Below are 17226 nucleotides of genomic sequence, written 5' to 3' on the forward strand. Positions count from 1 at the left end.
GCCAGGCGGACAGAAGTGGACAAACCACCGGACGGGGACCCTCAGTTGCTCTACACCACTGGGCCCCATTTACCAGAGACAGGTGCAGGGGAAGAAGGTACCAGAGTACTGAACTGTATCTAGTATTGTTTAGGGGGCACTTTGTAGTGTGCAGGGATCATGGCTCCTCTTGGCGGATATGTAATCTGCACATATTATTATTGAAGCGGGGTGCCAGGGGTGCCTCCGGGCTTGTAGTCGTGGCCCTTGCTGACAGGCTTACCCCTGGACCCGCCGTCACTACCGGGACGGGAGATGTCTTGGTGGGGCAGAGTGTGGTGGTGGTGTAGGTGTTATCCGGCGCACAAACACGCTTCAGGCAGGGTACAGTGCAAGAAACAAGCATTCTTTTATTCTTCACAGATAAAAGTCCCGACAAAGCAATCCGGTCAGCAATGAATCTGGCAGATGACAATTCCTGTGGAGCTGGGGAACACCCTGACCAAACGTCACCTCTGGTGGGGTTATGCCCTCCGTACTCTACTTCCTTCGGGTCACCCACTCTTCAGCCAAGCATACACCGGACCCACACCGGCAGAATAGGCTCTGAGGTTACGTCCACCTCCTTATCTCCGGTGTCCCTTGATGGTTCGCTCACACTCTGCCCGACGTGCACACACTGCTGTCCCGGATGCTACTTCTCACAGAGTCCCAAACAAAGCCATAAGGCGATGGTACACTTTCTTAGCTGGGGGAAGCCTGTCCTTGCGTCTCCTCCAGTGGTAATGTGCCTGACTACTCCACTTCGTCCGGCTCCCACTTCTGGCTACCCACAGCCCGGACCCACACCGGACTGCTTCACACTATGAGGTTACGCTCGCTCCTTTTCTCACCGGCTTCCCTGCTTTCCAGCTCCCTTCTTTCTTTCTTGCTTTCTGCCCACTCAGCTCCACACTCTGCCCCTGGCTGTTGCTTCTCTCCCGTCCCGGACACAACTGCTCTCTCTGGCCCCCACCTTTTCTAGCACCTTGTCTCCTCCCTCCCCTTTCTGCTCTGTTTCTGTGGTGACAGCCGTCCCACCCGGCCACTAGGGGAACCACCTGACACATCACATAAAAACATTAAAACACTTTTAATAATAACATTTCCGGGTTAACTGTGCTCCCTTTGTAGGGGGTCTGCTCACCCACTGCATACCTCCCCTCTTAAAACCCGAGCCTCCCGGCACGGCTCTTACTTAAAACACACAGAAGCACGTAAAAGTCTGCAATACCGTCCACAATAGGCGCAGCCCCCACACAGAGGGTACCAGTGTGCCCAGTTCTGCCCCTCCGGACGGCCACCAGTGTGCGCAACTCTCCTCCTCTGGACGGCCACCAGTCCCGCGCCCGGCGGTTTCTGCAGCGCTCCCGGTCCTTCTTCCAACTAGCGCCCGGAGGCTCAACAGCGCTCCCGGTCTTAGATGGGCGCCCGGAGGCTTGGCAACAGCGCTCCCGGTCTTAGATGGGGCGACTGCCCGTACAAACACACAGAAGGGAGCTCATCCCGTGAACTTTAAAAAACCTTCTGCCGGCTAAACGGCGCCGGACTTAAACAACAGATCAGCAGTGGTGACTTACTCTGGGGGCCAGGCCCTCTTCCATTCCTCCGCTTGGGCCTGGATGTATGCCCCCAGGGATTGTCCCGGCTGCCGACGGATCCTCTGGAAGGACGCAGGGGCGTAGGGTGGCTCCACAGGCGCAGCTGCTGCAGCTCCTCTCGGTGGTGAAGGCGTCGCTGCCCCTGACAATCTTGCTGGTAACGGCGGCGGTGTCAATGCTGAGACTGGGTAGAGTGGAGGCGGGTCCTCGTTTCCCGCTCCTAAACAGACTCCACCCCCATCCCCACGCATCATCTTGACTCCTCCGCTGAGGTACTTCTTTTTCTTCTTCCGTGCCCTGGAGCTGGCGCCTCCCCTCTTTGGGCGGAGTACTCCATGCTTTCTCTTCGGCACCGGCCAGCCCCAGGCTCTTCTTTTGGCGCCAATTCTGCGCGCGCCTTCTGTGTCTTCCCAGACAACGGCCATCTTGCCGCCATCTTGTGCCCGGTCCTTCACCTCAGGCACCGTCTCCTCTTCCCACCATGGGACTGCAAATCTTCGCTGAGAGTCCGGATCAGGGGCCCTCGGCACCACTTGGTCTCCATCTTCTTGGAGCGGGTCCCCTGGCATACGATCCGGATCCTGCCGACTACGCCACATGAAGCGGGGTGCCAGGGGTGCCTCCGGGCTTGTAGTCGTGGCCCTTGCTGACAGGCTTACCCCTGGACCCGCCGTCACTACCGGGACGGGAGATGTCTTGGTGGGGCAGAGTGTGGTGGTGGTGTAGGTGTTATCCGGCGCACAAACACGCTTCAGGCAGGGTACAGTGCAAGAAACAAGCATTCTTTTATTCTTCACAGATAAAAGTCCCGACAAAGCAATCCGGTCAGCAATGAATCTGGCAGATGACAATTCCTGTGGAGCTGGGGAACACCCTGACCAAACGTCACCTCTGGTGGGGTTATGCCCTCCGTACTCTACTTCCTTCGGGTCACCCACTCTTCAGCCAAGCATACACCGGACCCACACCGGCAGAATAGGCTCTGAGGTTACGTCCACCTCCTTATCTCCGGTGTCCCTTGATGGTTCGCTCACACTCTGCCCGACGTGCACACACTGCTGTCCCGGATGCTACTTCTCACAGAGTCCCAAACAAAGCCATAAGGCGATGGTACACTTTCTTAGCTGGGGGAAGCCTGTCCTTGCGTCTCCTCCAGTGGTAATGTGCCTGACTACTCCACTTCGTCCGGCTCCCACTTCTGGCTACCCACAGCCCGGACCCACACCGGACTGCTTCACACTATGAGGTTACGCTCGCTCCTTTTCTCACCGGCTTCCCTGCTTTCCAGCTCCCTTCTTTCTTTCTTGCTTTCTGCCCACTCAGCTCCACACTCTGCCCCTGGCTGTTGCTTCTCTCCCGTCCCGGACACAACTGCTCTCTCTGGCCCCCACCTTTTCTAGCACCTTGTCTCCTCCCTCCCCTTTCTGCTCTGTTTCTGTGGTGACAGCCGTCCCACCCGGCCACTAGGGGAACCACCTGACACATCACATAAAAACATTAAAACACTTTTAATAATAACATTTCCGGGTTAACTGTGCTCCCTTTGTAGGGGGTCTGCTCACCCACTGCATTATTACTACACATATGAGCAGCTTTACACTCTTTGACTCCATTTATCCCTTTTTTTCTGGCTTCTCCCCTCACGGTGAGTGTGTTATTACCACTATTGGCCGCTGTGAGGCGCTCACACACAGGAGGCCGCCCCGCCTGAGGTGTTACTATCAGCTCCATTCACCTCAAGTATACTCTGCCTAGAAACGGACTGTACCAAATCACGTCTCAAAGATAACGTCTCCAAGCTGCTCAGCAGTGCTGCCTAATGTAAATCACATATAAGTCTATTGTAACAAGTTATATTAACCTGCAGGATATCCCGCCCTTGAACAAATCTACAGCATTAAAACGTCTTCACGCCCCCCCTCCCCGGCCTGATGGATGGAAGGTACCGTCGCTATGGAAACACTGTAACATCTCTGCTCTGCTGCAGGAAGTTGCCCGGAACGGAGACTTTACACGGTAATTACTAGAGTGAGGGGGTTTTTTATTCCGTGTGGACTGTGCTGGAGTGAACCACGCAGGTAAATGTCATTAATCTTCATTATGAGCAGAGCTGGGCGCATTATATCCTGTGTATAAGCCTGTGTACTGTGTAAAATGTCACTCCAACCAATCAGAATTCATGTTTCATGTCTCCAGTGCAGGTGAGACCATGCAAGCTGATCGCTGATTGGTTGCGGTTGTGCAGCAGTTTTATATAGGGCGCAGATATATTAACCCTTCAGCGACTGGACACTTTTTTTTATTTACTTTTGTATCTTCACTTTCCAGCAGCAATACATTTTTTTTTTTCTAGTTATTTTTTTTCCTCTTTTCTGGCTGCATGAGATTTTGTTTTATACGTAGCAAATTGTATTATTATTATTATTATTATTATTATTATTATTTTAGTGCTAATTTGTAGTAATTTGAATAAAAATGTATACAGAAAAAAGTGTTTTGTTTAAAAAAAAGTTTATATTTATTTATCATTAATATATTATTAATTATATATATTATTAAATATATATTACATATGTATATATTATATTATACATATTACTATATATTAAATATATTATTAAATTATATTGTTATATATACTATATTATTATATACTATACTGTATATATTATTAAATATTGTATATTATTAATAGTTATATTATTAATTTATTTTATTTTTATTTATATATATATATATATATATATATATACATACTGTACAGACCAAAAGTTTGGACACACCTTCTCATCTCTAGAACAACTGTTAAGAGGAGACTCTGCAGCAGGCCTTCATGGTAAAATAGCTGCTAGCAGGGCTGTATTTGCCATTAGGCACTTGAGGGCACGTGCCTGGGGCGGCGCTTTCCAGGGGGGCGGCGCCCAGACCAAAACTTAAAAAAAAAAAAAAAAATTTAAATCTTCCTCCCTCCTTCAAACTCTTTATTAAATCCGGCGTCTTTTTGGAGGAGGAGGGAGGGGGCGCCGCAGTCATTTATAGTCGCGTCTATAACACGCGAATATAAATGAAACTGTGAGCGCGCCGGCATTTCCGAAGGCAGAGGAGCTGGAATCAGCTCCCCGCCCCGACGTGCTGCCGTGTGCTCACAGTGCAGAGGTCACAGCAGCGTGAGGCAGCGCCGCGCAGAGGAGGACGGGAGATGGAGCTGCCGCCGAGGAAGATGTGACATGATAATCCTACCACTGCCACCACGGAGAACGGGAGGTGCTGCCGCCGCACAGGACCGGAGATGCTGCCTGGAGCAGGTAAGCGCTTTACAGCCGAAGACAGCGCCGAACAAGCAACCCGGAGGGGGGGGGGGGCGGGGCGCGCAACATGGAGGATGAGGGGTATGCAGCATGATGTGGGCGCGCAACATGGAGGATGAGGGGTATGCAGCATGATGTGGGGGCGCAACATAGAGGATGGGGGGGATGGAACATGATATGGGGGCGCAACATGGAGGATGGGGGGGATGAAGCATGATGTGGGGGCACAACATGGAGGATGGGGGGATGGAACATGATGTGGGGGCGCAACATGGAGGATGGGGGGATGGAACATGATGTGGGGGCGCAACATGGAGGATGGGGGGATGGAACATGATGTGGGGACGCAACATGGAGGATGGGGGGATGGAACATGATATGGGGGCGCAACATGGAGGATGGGGGGGATGAAGCATGATGTGGGGGCGCAACATGGAGGATGGGGGGATGGAACATGATGTGGGGGCGCAACATGGAGGATGGGGGGATGAAGCTTGATGTGGGGGCGCAACATGGAGGATGGGGGGGATGAAGCATGATGTGGGGGTGCAACATGGAAGATGAAGCATGATGTGGGGGCGCAACATGGGGGATGGAGCAGAATGGAAAAATGGGGGGGAGGGAAAATGAGGGTGGTGGACTGTATAGTGAATGGGAGTTGCAGTATTGAGAATGGGAGGCATGGTATGGAGTATGGGGTAGCATGGGGGGTGCTCGGTATGGAAGGGGAACCATGGGGGGTGGGCTTGGTATGGAGGGGGCTTGATATGGAGAAGGGGCAGCATGGGGAGCGCTCAGTTAGGAGCCTGGAAGGGCTCGGTATACAGAATGCGAAGCATAAGGCTCATTATAGAGTGGGGACATCATGAGGGGGACAGTGAAGTGGGGGCTGCATGGAGAGGTGGGGACAGTGGAGGTCATAGTTCATAAGTGAGGAAGGTCTGGAGGGTATAATTCAGTGGTGAGGACAGTGGGGTTTTCATTTGAGAGGGCAGTGTAGTGGAAATGTTATAGAGAGAATGTGGAGGCTGTATACTATAAGTGACACGGTGTGAGGTCATTGTTTGTGCTGTGAGCTCAGTGATGGGCAATTATTTATTCTTGGCCACAGCCTTGGGCTTACTTAGGGTGGTTACTCTTTAGTGAGGAGAATTATGAGTCTCACCAGGTTTTTGCCACCTAATTTGAGAGCAGCATAATGTAGGGGCAGAGATCCTGATTCCAGTGTTGTCACTTACTGGGCTGCTTAGTGTAGTTTTGATAAAATCACTGTTTAATCAGCAGTAGTTATCATTACAGGACTACTTGGCGTGCTGCAGGTAGTCCAGCATATTCATGAGCTCTGTATAGCTGCGAGATCTGCAGCAGAGAAAATGACAGCAAACAGCTCAGTAAGTGACACATTGCTAGAATCAGGGGCTCTGTCTCTACATTATGCTGCTCTCAGAGGGGGGGAGAAAAAACCTGGTGACACTGCAATGGTGCCCGTATAGGGAATGTATGTGCTGCAGTAGACCAAACAAGAGGGAAGTCTTGGGAGACGCAGGGCAATGTGTTGCTAAGAGCGATGACATTTTACTTTTACTCCCAAAATGCCAATTAATCTGCAGACACATTTATATAGGGGTCGTCGCTCTGGCATGTACAGTTTTAACTTCATATTTTATTATATATATGCAGACTGTGCTGTGCACCCTGTTGCGGCCGGTGTCTTGGTGCAGATGTGCACCCTCCTATTTGCATATTAAAGACAGTCCCTCGTCCTCAGGTGAGAGTCAGTGCTGTCTAAAATCACTTAGCATTTCTGCACGTGTCCTGACACTGGAGGAGCAGAGTAGCACTCAAAGTGTCAGTGTGGGTGCGCACGCAATGTGACTGCAGTATCAGTGTGGGTGCACGCAATGTGACTGCAGTGTCCGCGTGGGTGCGCCTGCAATGTGACTGCAGTGTCCGCGTGGGTGCGCCTGCAATGTGACTGCAGTGTCCGCGTGGGTGCGCCTGCAATGTGACTGCAGTGTCCGCGTGGGTGCGCCTGCAATGTGACTGCACTGTCCGCGTGGGTGCGCATGAAATGTGACTGCAGTTATGTTCTGACACCTGGTTGCTGCCTGTATTTGACTGCAGATTCAATAAGGAGGAGGGTTGTTGAGGTGAGCAGACAGCACATCACAGCGTCGTGTCCCCCTCCTCACTGTACTCCTCCTGTGCTGTGTGCACACCAGCACTGACGCTTGGAGTGTGCCACTGTGTTCCTCCTGTGTTGTGTGCACACCCGCACTAACGCTTGGAGTGTGCCGCAGTGTTCCTCCTGTGTTGTGTGCACACCAGCACTGACGCTTGGAGTGTGCCGCTGTGTTCCTCCTGTGTTGTGTGCACACCCGCACTAACGCTTGGAGTGTGCCGCAGTGTTGGGTGCGGTGCAGTCAGGAGATCTGGTGTTAAGGTGCTCACGCTCACCAATAGATCACTATTAATCAAGACAAAGGCCTGGCTAGTATGTTCCTATATTAGATGGTAATGGTGCACCCAGGCTTAGGCCGCGCAGAAATGTCCTCATTTTCATATCAAATAAATGTGGCTTTTTCAGTGAATATTAAAGGGAACCTGTTACACCCTTTTTCAATTTTAAACTGCCCGCATTTTCTGACTAACAAGACAATGGAGAAGTTTAATAATAAAGGTCGTGACCAGTTCCTTTTAAGCTGAACTCTATGGGTGGGATTATTTCTCCACAGATCATGTCCCCCATATATATATTTCTGCAGTCTAGGTGTCATTTTGGGGTGACAGATTCCCTTTCAGTCAGCTTAAAAATCATCTCACCTGACGAATGAAAGTTTTTCTCGTACATCGGGTGATGGACACTGTTTAGATAAATCAGTTTCCCATCTTTGGCTGCAGTGTTAGTGCTGCTTTAAAGGGGTTTTCTCACATTGGAAACTTACCCCCTATCCTCGGGATGGGGAATAACTTTCCAAATGCTGAGGGTCCGACTACCGTGGCCCCGAGTGTTTCCGAGAACCAGGACATGCAGACAGAATGGATTCCGGGAGTAAAATTTCATAGTCCTGTCTCCTGAGCTGTGCACTTAAGAGGTCTTTTGAGCAATTGGTGGGGGTCTCAAATCCCACCCCATGATGCCCCTTCTCCCTACTGAGCCCACCTCTGCCCTACTAATCTCCTCAGAATTAATGGACCTAAACATATAAGATCTCCTCCAAAGGTTAAGTCTACTGCCTGGGACTAATCAGTATTGTGGTTCTTATATGGTCTACAGTCTAATGATGGCTGGTAACAACTACCAGCATCTCCTTACCATTGTTAAGGACATACTGGGAGTTGTACGTTAATGCAATACATATATGTATATGGGTCTAACCTGACACTGCACTTGATTGCTGTACGAAGTTAGCAATGTATTCATGTACTGATGGTGGTTTTGGTGATGTATTATTGTCTTTAGGGTGGGTTTGGTGATGTATTATTGTATTTAGGGTGGTTTTGGTGATATTACTGTATTGACAGTAGTTCTGTTGATGTATTACTGTACTAACTGTGGTTTTGGTTACGTATTCTTGTATTTAGTGTGGTTTTAGTTATGTATTACTGTACTGATGGTGGTTCTGGTGATAGTCATGTGGCTGTTGTAATCTTTACCTTATCAGTCTTGATCCTAAAACATAGGGTCAGCGTGCTGGACTAAAAATACAGCTATCTGCATGTCTGTCAGCCGAATAAGTAAGAGACTAAAGCCCCCATACAGTATAGTCTGATCTTTCAGCCGACAGCTATCTTGCTCAGCTCTCCCATATACAGGAGCACTCATTCTGCCAAGTGTTTGTGTTCTCTATTAGAGCCGCTGCTGGACATCTCCGGCAGCAGCTTATCATTTAGAGGATAATGGGATCTACACTCCGTAATTGGACATGCTGGATCCTTATTCCCGCCGACAATCAGAATTGAGAGCCCCCATACACATTGGGCTGTCAGCAGAACCTGTCGATATTGGCGGGTTTAGACAACTTTAGGTTAATGTGTATGGAGGTCTTAACTACTATCTGAAGGCTATGGGCTCTATCAGGGAATGTGCACACGTCCTGTAGATGTCTGTGAACCCCCGGAATTATTCAGACAGAAAACGCTTCAGGACAGTCATCATTTTATCCGGAAGCAAATGTTTTGTTTTTTTTTATTGTTTTTTTTTGCTGTTGCTTCTTGGTTGTTTTTTCCAACATCTTTTAGCTACGGGATTTTACTTTTTTTTTTTTAAATGAACTAGTAAGCGTCATCCAAGCAGCAGTCGCCCATATGATGGCCGGTCACGTTTGGCGGCTTCATGTCTGAGGAAACCTGACGCGCTTAAAAAAACTCCAAAGAGTGAACATATGGACAGCAAGTCGTTTTTACATTGCAGTGTATGAGTTCATTTCTTTAATATTTAGAGTTTGGGTTTTTTGGGCGGGTTACAGCGTGGATCTGTCTGAAAACAAAATGCTGTGTGCACATACCCTTAATCTGACTGATCAGAAGGGGGCGCCACCTCTGACAGTGCCTAGGGCAGCATAAACCCCAAATACGGCCCTGGCTGCTAGGAAACCACTGCTAAGGACAGGAAACAAGCAGAAGAGACTTGTTTGGGCTAAAGAACACAAGGAATGGACATTAGACCAGTGGAAATCTGTGCTTTGGTCTGATGAGTCCAAATTTGAGATCTTTGGATCCAACCACCGTGTCTCTGTAGAAAAGGTGAACGGATGGACTCTACATGCCTGGTTCCCACCGTGAAGCATGGAGGAGGAGGTGTGATGGTGTGGGGGTGCTTTGCTGGTGACACTGTTGGGGATTTATTCAAAATTGAAGGCATACAGAACCAGCATGCCTACCACAGCATCTTGCAGTGGCATGCTATTCCATCCGGTTTGCATTTAGTTGGACCATCATTTATTTTTCTACAGGACAATGACCCCAAACACACCTCCAGGCTGTGTAAGGGCTATTTGACTAAGAAGGAGAGTGATGGGATGCTACGCCAGATGACCTGGTCTCCACAGTCACCAGACCTGAACCCAATCGAGATGGTTCGGGGTGAGCTGGACCGCAGAGTGAAGGCAAAGGGGCCAACAAGTGCTAAGCATCTCTGGGAACTGCTTCAAGACTGTTGGAAAACCATTTCCGGTGACTATCTCTTGAAGCTCATCAAGAGAATGCCAAGAGTGGGCAAAGTAGTAATCAAAGCAAAAGGTGGCTACTTTGAAGAACCTAGAATATAAGACATATTTTCAGTTGTTTCACACTTTTTTAAGTATTTCATTCCACATGCTTTAATTAATAGATTTGATGCCTTCAATGTGAATCTACAATTTTTAGAGTCATGAAAATAAAGAAAACTCTTTGAATGAGAAGGTGTGTCCAAACCTTTCGTCTGTACTGTGTATATATGTGTGTATGTATATATATATATATATATATATATATATATATATATATATATATATATATATATATATAAAATATATATATATATATATATATATATATATATATATATGTTATTATTATTATTATTATTATTATTATTTATTTATAAAGCACCATTAGTTCCATGGTGCTATACATGAGAAGGGGGTTACATACAAAATACATATACAAGTTACAGTAGACAGACTAGTACAGAGGGAAGAGGGCCCTGCCCTTGCGGGCTTACATTCTATAGGATTATGGGGAGGAGACAGTAGGTGGATGTAGATGGGGCGGCAGCTCCGCACGGTGGTGGGGCGGCAGCTCCACACGGTGGTGGGGCGGCAGCTCCGCACGGTGGTGGGGCGGCAGCTCCACACGGTGGTGGGGCGGCAGCTCCGCACGGTGGTGCGGCGGCAGCTCCGCACGGTGGTGGGGCGGCAGCTCCGCACGGTGGTGGGGCGGCAGCTCCGCACGGTGGTGGGGCGGCAGCTCCGCACGGTGGTGAAGCAGTGATGTCATTGAAGGTTATAGGCATTTCTGAACAGATGAGTCTTTAGATTCCGTTTGAAGTTTGCAAGTGTAGTAGATAGTCTGACGTGTTGAGGCAGAGAGTTCCAGAAGACTGGGGATGTTCGGGAAAAGTCTTGGAGGCGATTGCATGAGATATATGTATATATATACAGTGCCTACAAGTAGTATTCAACCCCCTGCAGATTTAGCAGGTTTACACATTCGGAATTAACTTGGCATTGTGACATTTGGACTGTAGATCAGCCTGGAAGTGTGAAATGCACTGCAGCAAAAAAGAATGTTATTTCTTTTTTTTTTTTTTTTTAAATTGTGAAAAGTTTATTCAGAGGGTCATTTATTATTCAACCCCTCAATCCACCAGAATTCTGTTTGGTTCCCCTAAAGTATTAAGAAGTATTTCAGGCACAAAGAACAATGAGCTTCACATGTTTGGATTAATTATCTCTTTTTCCAGCCTTTTCTGACTAATTAAGACCCTCCCCAAACTTGTGAACAGCACTCATACTTGGTGAACATGGGAAAGACAAAGGAGCATTCCAAGGCCATCAGAGACAAGATCGTGGAGGGTCACAAGGCTGGCAAGGGGTACAAAACCCTTTCCAAGGAGTTGGGCCTACCTGTCTCCACTATTGGGAGCATCATCCGGAAGTGGAAGGCTTATGGAACTACTGTTAGCCTTCCACAGCCTGGACAGCCTTTGAAAATTTCCACCCGTGCCAAGGCCAGGCTTGTCCGAAGAGTCAAGGCTAACCCAAGGACAACAAGGAAGGAGCTCTGGGAAGATCTCATGGCAGTGGGGACATTGGTTTCAGTCAATACCATAAGTAACGTACTCCACCGCAATGGTCTCCGTTCCAGACGAGCCCGTAAGGTACCTTTACTTTCAAAGCGTCATGTCAAGGCTCGTCTACAGTTTGCTCATGATCACTTGGAGGACTCTGAGACAGACTGGTTCAAGGTTCTCTGGTCTGATGAGACCAAGATCGAGATCTTTGGTGCCAACCACACACGTGACGTTTGGAGACTGGATGGCACTGCATACGACCCCAAGAATACCATCCCTACAGTCAAGCATGGTGGTGGCAGCATCATGCTGTGGGGCTGTTTCTCAGCCAAGGGGCCTGGCCATCTTGTCCGCATCCATGGGAAGATGGATAGCACGGCCTACCTGGAGATTTTGGCCAAGAACCTCCGCTCCTCCATCAAGGATCTTAAGATGGGTCGTCATTTCATCTTCCAACAAGACAACGACCCAAAGCACACAGCCAAAAAAACCAAGGCCTGGTTCAAGAGGGAAAAAATCAAGGTGTTGCAGTGGCCTAGTCAGTCTCCTGACCTTAACCCAATTGAAAACTTGTGGAAGGAGTTCAAGATTAAAGTCCACATGAGACACCCAAAGAACCTAGATAACTTGGAGAAGATCTGCATGGAGGAGTGGGCCAAGATAACTCCAGAGACCTGTGCCGGCCTGATCAGGTCTTATAAAAGACGATTATTAGCTGTAATTGCAAACAAGGGTTATTCCACAAAATATTAAACCTAGGGGTTAAATAATAATTGACCCACACTTTTATGTTGAAAATTTATTAAAATTTAACTGAGCAACATAACTTGTGGGTTTGTAAGATTTATGCATCTGTTAATAAATCCTGCTCTTGTTTGAAGTTTGCAGGCTCTAACTTATTTGCATCTTATCAAACCTGCTAAATCTGCAGGGGGTTGAATACTACTTGTAGGCACTGTGTATATATATATATATATATATATATATATTTATATATATATATATATATTTAGTTTCACATGAAAATAACGTGTTGAATTAATTTATTTCTTTTTTTCTTTTACTCGTTCGTACATTGCAGTACTTTACAGATATCATCATCAGATGTCCCAATTGAGACTCGGTCTAAAGTCTTCTAGTTAGTACAGTCATGTGGATACTTCATATGTGTAGTTTTTTTTCCCTTACAGTAATAATGCTTTTTATATTAAAGAATGGGATTTTTTTTCCCACATTATCTACACCCCCAAAAGATGATCAGAGATGCCTGGGATTTTTTTTGTAATTTATTGTGTTTATTTTATTTTTTTTTCTCCTGTAACCTAGGGCATCTATATTCGCCCGAGTTACAGGGGACACCGACCCACTGCAGTGATAGACGTCACTGGCAGAACTCAGCAGGGTTTGCTAAGATATAGCAGAGACCTGGCGATGATGTGATAACCAGGTCCTACTGAAAACATCAACAATGTGAATGCCTCTGTACACTACATACCGTGTTTCCCCGAAAGTAGGACCCCCCGAAAGTAAGACAGGGTGGGGGTTACGGGGGGTCCTTCAATGTAAGGCCTCCCCCGAATGTAAGGCAGGGTTGGGGGGCCGCTGTGAAATGTAAGGCCCTTACCTTTGGGCCGCCGCTGTCCCCCATTGGGTCCCCAGGCTCCAGAGGTGTCCTCAGGTGCATCTGGGCGGGTCCAGCGCTCATGGGGTTAACTCGCCGTGTTAACCCCGCAATCCGCCCAGCTCAACAGCTCATTGGCTGCCGCTGCTCCCCACGTCACCGCCGGCCCCCGGCTCGAGCGCTGATTGGCCCAGCAGCTCGGGCTGTAATTGGCCGCCCCTGCTCCCCACGTCACCGCCGGCCCCCGGCTCGAGCTCTGATTGGCCCAGCAGCTCGGGCTGTAATTGGCCGCCCCTGCTCCCCACGTCACCGCCGGCCCCCGGCTCGAGCGCTGATTGGCCCAGCAGCTCGGGCTGTAATTGGCCGCCCCTGCTCCCCACGTCACCGCCGGCCCCCGGCTCGAGCGCTGATTGGCCCAGCTAATGTAAGACCTCCCCCAAAAGTAAGACAGGGTGGGACTTTTTGGGGTAAAATTAATGTAAGACATTACTTTTGGGGAAACACGGTAGCACTCATTGAGCACTATATATCTGGTGAAATAAAAGCTAGAAATTACCATAAATTGCTTATGTTTTCTACCAAGTGTACCTGCTTTTGCCAAATTTCAGGAGGAAAAGCTTTAACCCTGCACCGCAAATTTTAATTATTGCAGGATTAAAGAACAGGACCAAGCAGTGTAAATTTATATGGTCCGTATGAGGTTAATAATGTCCAATTTAAACAGAAATATTACCACTTAAAGGGAATCTGTCACCAGGTTTTTGCCACCTAATCTGAGAGGAGCATAACGTAGGTGCAGAGACCCTGATTCCAGCGATATGTCACTTACTGGGCTGCTTAGTGTACTTTTGATAACATCACTGATTTATGTGCAGTAGATTATCATTAGAGAACTACTTGGCGTGCTGCCAGGTAATCCAGCATATTCATTAGCTCTGTATAACCCCACCACTTATTGGCAGCTTTGTGTGTACACTGTTTATGGGTAGAAAGCTGTCAATCAGTGGTAGGAGCAGGATTATGAAGCTCCACATTCAAATAACTGCTGGATCTGCAAACAGTGATTTTATCAAAATGACAGCAAACAGCTCAGTAAGTGACACATCGTTGGAATCAGGATCTCTGTCTCTACATTATGCTGCTTTCGGATAATATAGTAAAAACCTGCTGACAGATTCCCTTTAACCCCTTAACGACCGCGGGCCGTAAAATTACGTCCTAAATGACATAATGTTACTGCCCGCGGTCCTCCGGCGGCAGCATGCCGTGATCGGCACACATCTGATTTTCACAGCTGAGATGTGTGCCTGCTAGGCACGAGCAGAATCGTTATCTGCTCGTGCCAATTAACCCCTTATATGGCGCTGTCAATACATGAAGATAGTTGTCATGGTAGCACAGGGTCATGTGATGACTCCTGTACTACACCTGACTTGGTTTCACTTTCGCTGTGCCCGGGGCACAGCAAAAGAGAAAGACAGCGTATCTGCTGTTTACAGCCTTGTAGCTGTGATCAGCAGATACTGCAGAGCGATCGGAATGCTGATCGCAATAGCCCCCTAGGGGGACTAGTAAAATTAAAAAAAAAAAGTTAAAAAAAGTTTTAAAAAATTAAAAAAAAACAAAAAAACCTAAAAGTTCAAATCACCCCCATTCGCCCCATTGAAAATTAAAGGGTTAAAAAAATAAAAAATATACACACATTTGGTATCGCCGCGTTCAGAAACGCCCGATCTATCAAAATATAAAATCAATGAATCTGATCAGTAAACGGCGTAGCGGCAAAAAAATTCCAAACGCCAAAACGATGTTTTTTTGTCGCCACAACTTTTGCGCAAAATGCAATAAGAGGCGATCAAAACGTAGCATCTGCGCAAAAATGGTACCGTTAAAAACGTCAGCTCGAGACGCAAAAAATAAGCCATCATTGAGAAATAGATCCCGAAAAATGAGAACGCTACGGGTCACGGAATATGGCGTAAAACGTGCGCCACTTTTTTTGGACAAACTTCCGATTTTTTTTTAACCCCTTATATAAAAGTAAACCTATACATGTTTGGTGTCTACGAACTCGCACTGACCTGAGGCATCACACCCACACATCAGTTTTACCATATAGTGAACACAGTGAATAAAATATCTCAAAAACCATAGTGCTATCGCACTTTTTTGCAATTTTTCAGCATTTGGAATTTTTTTTGCCATTTTCTAGTACACTATATGGTAAAACTGATGGTTTCATTTAAAAGTACAGCTCGTTCCACAAAAAATGAGCCCTCACATGACCATATTGACTGAAAAATAAAAAAGTTACGTCTCTCAGAAAAAGAATGGCGAAAAAAAAAAACGGAAAGCGAAAAATTGGCCGGTCGTGAAGGGGTTAAAGGAGTTGTTCTCTACTTGGACACTTTAATCCATGTTTGTTCCATGTAAAACAACACCATTTATACTTCGCTCCGCTGCCAGAGCCATTCCAGCCGTGTCGTCACGGTCTCTCCTGGGAATTGCATGAGATTAGCCACAGGGAACGCGTGACGTAACGATCAGTGGCCGCTTCACTCTCCCCGCCTTCAGTTGTATTGCATACATCCAGAGGAAATTAAACAGTTTTTTTCCCCTCTAATCCTGTGTATCTATGTGGTGCAGTGTAGTGTGACATTTAAGAGGGCCAGAGTGACTGTGTATCCCAGGGGAAGACTGTGAGTAAGCATATTAATGCACCTACACTGCAAACTACAGGACAGACACACATACCAGACAGAGCTGGTCTGTCACTATCCCATGCAGCCCTCAGAAAGGTAGCAGAGATTCCCTTTAATGAGAATCTGTCAGCTGATTCATGCTGCTCAAACGGTACCAGAGCCCGGCTGCTCGATGTATATTTGCTTCTAATACACTTTGGCGTTTTTGACAGAATTTAGTTTGAATTTCCAGCCCGGCACCATAGCTAGAGATGAGACTAATCCAGCGCCGCTCCTGGCTGGTTTTTCCCACCGTTGCTCTTGGCCAGCTTTTCCAAGCATTGCTCCTGGCCAGCTTTTCCCAGCATCGCTCCTGGCCAACGTTTCCCAGCACCGCTCCAGTCCGGCTTTTCCCAGCGCCGCTCCAGTTTGGCTTTTCCCAGCGCCGCTCCAGTCTGGCTTTTCCCAGCGCCGCTCCAGTCTGGCTTTTCCCAGCGCCGCTCCAGTCCGGCTTTTCCCAGCGCCGCTCCAGTCCGGCTTTTCCCAGCCTTGCTCCAGTCCGGCTTTTCCCAGCCTTGCTCCAGTCCGGCTTTTCCCAGCCTTGCTCCAGTCCGGCTTTTCCCAGCGCCGCTCCAGTCCGGCTTTTCCCAGCGCCACTCCAGTCCGGCTTTTCCCAGCCCCGCTCCAGTCCGGCTTTTCCCAGCCCCGCTCCAGTCTGGCTTTTCCCAGCGCCGCTCCAGTCCGGCTTTTCCCAGCGCCGCCCTGGCCAGCTTTTCCAAGCGCCATTCCTGGCTGGCTAGTGCCAACTCCGCTCCTGTCTGGCTTGTGCCAACTCCGCTCCTGGCTGGCTTGTGCCAACTCCGCTCCTGTCTGGCTTGTGCCAACTCCGCTCCTGGCTGGCTTGTACCAACTCCGCTCCTGGCTGGCTTGTGCCAGCACTGCCACTGGCCAGCTTCTCCCAGAGACTATGAAACAAGACTTTACCTAGTGCCATGCCAGGTTATCAACTCCTCTATTAAAGCTATATTTTCTCTGAAACACCAGAGTCTTTAAGAAAAAATATACCTGGCTGTAATTGTGCAACCAGGCTCTGATTCATGCTGCATATGGTTTGGGCAGCATGATTAAATGGGCAGGTTCCCTATAATAATAATATGACTATCATGGGAAAAACGCTTTATAAGGCTAAGGACACACAGCAAGAAAAACAAAGCAAGTGGAA

General features: G+C 48.0%; 1 protein-coding gene across 2 annotated transcripts in view; it reads left to right on the forward strand.

Moving 5' to 3' along the window:
* Window positions 1-3554: 3554 nt before the first annotated feature.
* VWA3A (von Willebrand factor A domain containing 3A) overlaps window positions 3555-17226 on the forward strand; it is a 223666-nt gene continuing 209994 nt past the window's right edge. Inside the window, exon 1 of one of the 2 annotated variants that reach the window (XM_075318003.1) lies at window positions 3555-3635. The gene's annotated coding sequence lies outside the window, so the exon portion shown is untranslated. Of the gene's footprint in view, window positions 3698-17226 lie in introns of both variants that reach the window. The other variant, XM_075318002.1, reaches the window with a different exon arrangement.

This window comes from Anomaloglossus baeobatrachus, chromosome 7 (genome assembly GCF_048569485.1).
Source record: "Anomaloglossus baeobatrachus isolate aAnoBae1 chromosome 7, aAnoBae1.hap1, whole genome shotgun sequence".
NCBI classification, from domain to species: domain Eukaryota; kingdom Metazoa; phylum Chordata; class Amphibia; order Anura; family Aromobatidae; genus Anomaloglossus; species Anomaloglossus baeobatrachus.